This window comes from Oncorhynchus masou, unplaced genomic scaffold (assembly GCF_036934945.1).
Source record: "Oncorhynchus masou masou isolate Uvic2021 unplaced genomic scaffold, UVic_Omas_1.1 unplaced_scaffold_962, whole genome shotgun sequence".
Lineage (NCBI taxonomy): Eukaryota > Metazoa > Chordata > Actinopteri > Salmoniformes > Salmonidae > Oncorhynchus > Oncorhynchus masou.
The window spans coordinates 100,001-106,582 of NW_027016119.1; the positions used below are offsets into that span (position 1 = coordinate 100,001).

The window sequence follows — 6,582 nt, forward strand, 5'->3', positions numbered from 1 at the left end:
GCACATCTTGGTCATGTTCTGTTATAATCTCCACCGGCACAGCCAGAAGAGGACTGGCCACCCCACATTGCCTGGTTCCTCTCTAGGTTTCTTCCTAGGTTTTGGCCTTTCTAGGGAGTTTTTCCTAGCCACCGTGCTTCTACACCTGCATTGCTTGCTGTTTGGGGTTTGGCTGGGTTTCTGTACAGCACTTTGAGATATCAGCTGATGTACGAAGGGCTATATAAATAAATGTGATTTGATTTGATACATAGTCACCACTAGCCAGCCTACGCCCAGTAACCTGCCCTGAACTATAGTCTCTGTTACTAGCAGGCTACCACCGAGTCAGTCCTGGGAGGTGTGTCTTTCACCTCTGCCAGCCAATCAGCAGTCATTGCTGCTGGGAGGTGTGTCTTTCACCTCTGCTAGCCAATCAGCAGTCAGTGCTGCTGGGAGGTGTGTCTTTCACTTCTGCCAGCCAATCAGCAGTCAGTGCTGCTGGAGGTGTGTCTTTCACCTCTGCCAGCCAATCAGCAGTCAGTGCTGCTGGGAGGTGTGTCTTTCACTTCTGCCAGCCAATCAGCAGTCAGTGCTGCTGGGAGGTGTGTCTTTCACCTCTGCTTGGCATTTAGTGTTATTGATTTAGTGTTATCTTCAGTCTCTGCTGTTTTCTCAGCAGCAGCTACAAGCTGTCAAGCGGTGGTGTTGTCACCAAGACAGTCTGCCAAGTTATTCAAGGAAAGGTAGGAGGGCTTCACACCACTCTGGCACTTGATTATCTTACCTAATTATTCAAGGAAAGGTAGGAGGACTTCACACCACTCTGTCACTTGATTATCTTACCTAATTATTCAAGGAAAGGTAGGAGGACTTCACACCACTCTGTCACTTGATTATCTTACCTAATTATTCAAGGAAAGGTAGGAGGACTTCACACCACTCTGTCACTTGATTATCTTACCTAGTTATTCAAGGAAAGGTAGGAGGGCTTCACACCACTCTGTCACTTGAATATCTTACATAGTTATTTACAGATTCTCATTTTCTCTCTTTGGTAGCTTCGTCAACAATAAGTATGTTTTCTCTACCTGTTCGCTCCTCTCACTGTAGGCTTTACAGATGACCTCCGCTATGTTGGCCCAACCCTTCTAATTTAGTGCACCCTGCGCCAAACAACCCAGGTGGAACTTCTGGTCTCTTGCAGCGCTCGGAACATCCGATCTGTGGTCAGAAAGGCATCTCAGCCTAATGATGCCCTCAAAGAAACAGAGGTGTTGTTTCTCCTGGGGAAGGCCTGCTAGCTCCATGACCTCTATCCCGGTTGACTACTTATTGGTGCATCCCCTCCCAGAGTGTAAAAGAACCTTTGTGTAATCCTGGACAACATCCTGTCGTTCTCTGCAAACATCAAATCAGTGACTCGCTCCTGCAGGTTTGAGCTCTACAGCATCCGTAGAGAACGAACCTACCTCACACAGGAAGAGGAACATCCGTAGAGTACGATCCTACCTCACACAGGAAGTGGAGCAGGTCCTAATCCAGGCATTCGTCATTTCCTGTTTAGACTACTGCAACTTTCGGTTGTCTGAGTTCCCCTGCTTGTGCCGTCAAACTGATCCAGAACGCTGCAGCCCGCATGGTTGTCAACCTTCCCAAGTTCTCTCATGTCACCCCGCACCTCCACACAATCCATTGGCTTCCAGTCGAAGCTCACATAGTCTTCAAGACCCTTAGTGGTTACCTATAGAGCACAAAGAGGAACTGCTCCTTCCTACCTTCAGGCTCAAACCTCTGGTCTCTAGGCCCTCCCACCTCTATGGGAGGACAGATCGCAATCAACCCAGTCCAATCAGATCAGGCCAAGGTCTTCTCTGTCCTGGCATCCCAATCAGCCCAGTCCAATCAGCCCAGTCCAATCAGCCCAGTCCAATCAGCCCAGTCCAATCAGCCCAGTTCAATCAGCCCAGTCCAATCAGCCCAGGCCAATCAGCCCAGGCCAATCAGCCCAGGCCAATCAGCCCAGGCCAATCAGACCAGGCCAATCAGCCCAGTCCAAACTCTTCTCTGTCCTGCTTACGCCTAAATACTCTGTAGTTTACTCGATTGTGATGTTTAGTTGTCCCACCCAGCTGTCTGAAGATGAATATACTAACTACTGTGATATGTGGTTATCTCACCTAGCTATCTGAATATATTAACTACTGTGATATGTGGTTGTACACCTAGCTATCTGAATATACTAACTACTGTGATATGTGGTTGTCCACCTAGCTATCTGAATATACTAACTACTGTGATATGTGGTTGTCCCACCTAGCTATCTGAATATACTAACAACTGTGATATGTGGTTGTCCCACCTAGCTATCTGAAGATGAATATACTAACTACTGTGATATGTGGTTGTCTCACCTAGCTATCTGAAGATGAATATACTAACTACTGTGATATGTGGTTGTCCCACCTAGCTATCTGAATATACTAACTACTGTGATATGTGGTTGTCCCACCTAGCTATCTGAATATACTAACTACTGTAATATGTGGTTGTCTCACCTAGCTATCTGAAGATGAATATACTAACTACTGTGATATGCAGTTGTCCCACCTAGCTATCTGAATATAATAACTACCATCAATACCTCCCCTATATCTGGACTCCATTATCTCCTTCAATACCTCCCCTGTATCTGGACTCCATTACCTCACTCATTACCTCCCCTATATCTGGACTCCATTATCCCCTTCATTACCTCCCCTATACATGGACTCCATTACCCCACTCAATACCTCCACTATATCTGGAATCCATTACCTCCCCTATATCTGGAATCCATTACCTATCGTATATCTGGAGTCCATTCCTTCCCCTATATCTGGACTCCATTACCTCCATAATTACCTCCCCTATAGATGGACTCCATTACCCTACTCATTACCTCCCCTATATCTCGACTCCATTACCCCACTAATTTTCTCCCCTATATCTGGAATCCATTACCTCCCCTATATCTGGACTCCATTGCCTCCCCTATATCTGGACTCCATTATCTCCCCTATATCTGGACTCCATTATCTCCCCTATACCTGGACTCCATTACCTACTCTATATCTGGACTCCATTCCTCCCCTATATCTGGACTCCATCCCTCCCCTATATCTGGATTCCATTACCTCCCCTATATCTGGACTCCATTGCCCTCCCCATTACCTCCCATATATCTGGACTCCATTACCCTCCTCATTACTCCCCTATATCTAGACTCCATTATCTCCCCCTATATCTGGACTCCATTATCTCCCCTATACCTGGACTCCATTACCTACTCTATATCTGGACTCCATTCCTCCCCATTACCTCCCCTATATCTGGACTCCATTACCTCCCATATATCTGGACTCCATTACTCATTCCCCTATATCTGGACTCCATTACCTCCCTATATCTGGACTCCATTATCCCCTATATCTGGACCCATTACCTCCCCTATATCTGACATTACCTCCCCTATATCTGACTCCATTATATGGACTCCATTCCCTCCCTATATCTGTACTACATTACCTCCCCATATATGGACTCCTCCCCTATATCTGGACTCCATTACCTCCCCTATATCTGGACTCCATTACCTCCCCTATATCTGTACTACATTACCTCCCTTTATTCTGACTCCATTAGACTCCCAGCGTGTCATTGCACACACACACCTCTGAACTGGGACGGATTTGAACAGCCGGAAATGCTACAGAACATAACGCTGGGAAGAAATGTAAAAGAGATCTGTCTGTGTGTCTTTGTGTCTGTGTGTCTGCGTGTCTGTTTGTCTGTGTGTCTGTGTGTCTGTGTGTCTGTGTGTCTGTGTGTCTGTGTGTCTGTGTGTCTGTGTGTCTGTGTGTCTGTGTGTCTGTGTGTCTGTGTGTCTGTGTGTCTGTGTGTCTGTGTGTCTGTGTGTCTTTGTGTCTGTGTGTCTGTGTGTCTGTGTGTCTGTGTGTCTGTGTGTCTGTGTGTCTGTGTGTCTGTGTGTCTGTTTGTCTGTGTGTCTGTGTGTCTGTGTGTCTGTTTGTCTGTTGGTCTGTGTGTCTGTGTGTCTGTGTGTCTGTGTGTCTGTGTGTCTGTGTGTCTGTGTGTCTGTGTGTCTGTGTGTCTGTGTGTCTGTGTGTCTGTTTGTCTTTGTGTCTGTGTGTCTGTGTGTCTGTGTGTCTGTGTGTCTGTGTGTCTGTGTGTCTGTGTGTCTGCGTGTCTGTGTCTGTTGTGTGTGTGTCTGTTTGTCTGTGTGTGTGTCTGTGTGTCTGTGTGTCTGTGTGTCTGTGTGTCTGTGTGTGTGTGTGTCTGTTGGTCTGTGTGTCTGTGTGTCTGTGTGTCTGTGTGTCTGTGTGGTGTGTCTGTGTGTCTGTTTGTCTGGGTGAAACCTGGGTGTCTGAGTGTCTGCAATGTCTGTGTGAAACATCTGTGTGTCTGTGTGCACACAGAGCCCCGTAGGCCCCAAAGTGGTGAGTATTTATAGTGTGTCTGGGGGAAACCAGGGTTATCAGAGAACCTGCTAATGGACCACGGACAGGACGCACATCCACAACCATGTACCACAGACACACACACACACACACACACACGCACACGCACCACGCACACGCACACGCACACGCACACACACACGCACAGACGCACACGCACACGCACACGCACACACACACACACACACACACACACACACACACACACACACACACACACACACATATATATATACTAACATTCAAAAGTTTGGGGTCACTTAGAAATATCCTTGTTTTTCAAAGAAAAGCAACATTTTTGGTCTATTAAAATAACATTAAATTGATCAGAAATACAGTGTAGACATTGTTAATGTATAAATGACTATTGTAGATGGAAACGGCTGATTTTTAATGGAACATCTACATAGGCACCATAGAGGCCCATTGATCAGCAACCACCACTCCTGTGTTTCAATGGCACGATAGATGGTAGTTAGCTAAACCAAGTTGATCATTTTAAAAGGCTAATTGATCATTAGAAAACCCAGAGATTTTGTAACCATATAATTATGTTAGCACAGCTGAAAACTGTTCTGATTCAGTAGTAAACCAGAGAAATCAACCTGGTGTAAACCAGAGATAGATGGTAGTAACCATATAGATGTTAGTAACCTGGTGTAAACCAGGTGATAGATGGTAGTAACCAGGTGTAAACCAGGATAGATAGATGGTAGTAACCTGGTGTAAACCAGGAGATAGGAGATAGATGGTAGTAACCTGGTGTAAACCAGGAGATAGATGGTAGTAACCTGGTGTAAATAGGAGATGGTAGTAACCAGGTGATAGATGGTGTAAACCAGGAGATAGATGGTAGTAACCATATAGATGTAGTAACCTGGTGTAAACCAGGGAGATAGATGGTAGTAACCTGGTGTAAACCAGGAGATAGATGGTAGTAACCAGGAGATAGAGATAGATGGGTTGTAAACCAGGAGATAGATGGTAGTAACCTGGTGTAAACCAGGAGATAGATGGTAGTAACCGATAGATGGTAGTAAGTAAACCAGGAGATAGATGGTAAGTAACCTGTAAACCAGAGATAGATGTAAACCAGGAGATAGATAAACCAGGAGATAGTAGTAACCATATAGATGGTAGTAACCTGGTGTAAACCAGAGATAGATGGTAGTAACCTGGTGTAAACCAGGAGATAGATGGTAACCTGGTTTAAACCAGGTGATAGATGGTAGTAACCTGGTGTAAACCAGGAGATAGATGGTAGTAACCAGGAGATGGTGTAGTAACCAGGAGATAGATGGTAGTAACCTGGTGTAGTGTAAACCAGGAGATAGATGGTAGTAGTAACCAGGAGATAGACGGTGTAAACCAGGAGATAGATGGTAGTAACCATATGGTGTAAACCAGAGTAAACCAGGATAGATAGTAATGTGTAGAGATAGATGGTAGTAACCTGGTGTAAACCAGGAGATAGATGGTAGTAACCAGGAGATAGATGGTAGTAACCTGGTGTAAACCAGGAGATAGATGGTAGTAACCTAGTGTAAACCAGGAGATAGATGGTAGTAACCTGGAGATAGATGGTAGTAACCAGGTGTAAAAACCAGAGATAGATGGTAGTAAACCAGGATAGATGGTATATAGATGGTAGTAACCTGTGTAAACCAGGAGATAGATGGTAGTAACCTGGTGTAAACCAGGTGATAGATGGTAGTAACCTGGTGTAAACCAGGAGATAGATGGTAGTAACCTGGTGTAAACCAGATGGTAGATAGATGGTAGTAACCTGGTGTAAACCAGGAGATAGATGGTAGTAACCTGGTGTAAACCATAGATGGTAGTAACCTGGTGTAAACCAGGTGATAGATGGTGTAATGGTAGTAAACCAAGAGATAGATGGTAGTAACCTGGTGTAAACCAGGAGATAGATGGTAGTAACCATATAGATGGTAGTAACCAGTAAACCAGGTGATAGATGTAAACCAGGAGATAGATGGTAGTAACCTGGGTGTAAACCAGGAGATAGATGGTAGTAACCAGGTGATAGATGGTAGTAACCTGGTGTAAACCAGGAGATACATTTACA

At 45.1% G+C, this 6,582-nt stretch overlaps 1 protein-coding gene across 1 annotated transcript in view; it reads right to left on the reverse strand.

Moving 5' to 3' along the window:
* Nucleotides 1–6,582, reverse strand: part of LOC135538422 (neurotrypsin-like) — an 80,912-nt gene that overhangs the window by 11,385 nt on the left and 62,945 nt on the right. The window lies entirely within an intron of this gene.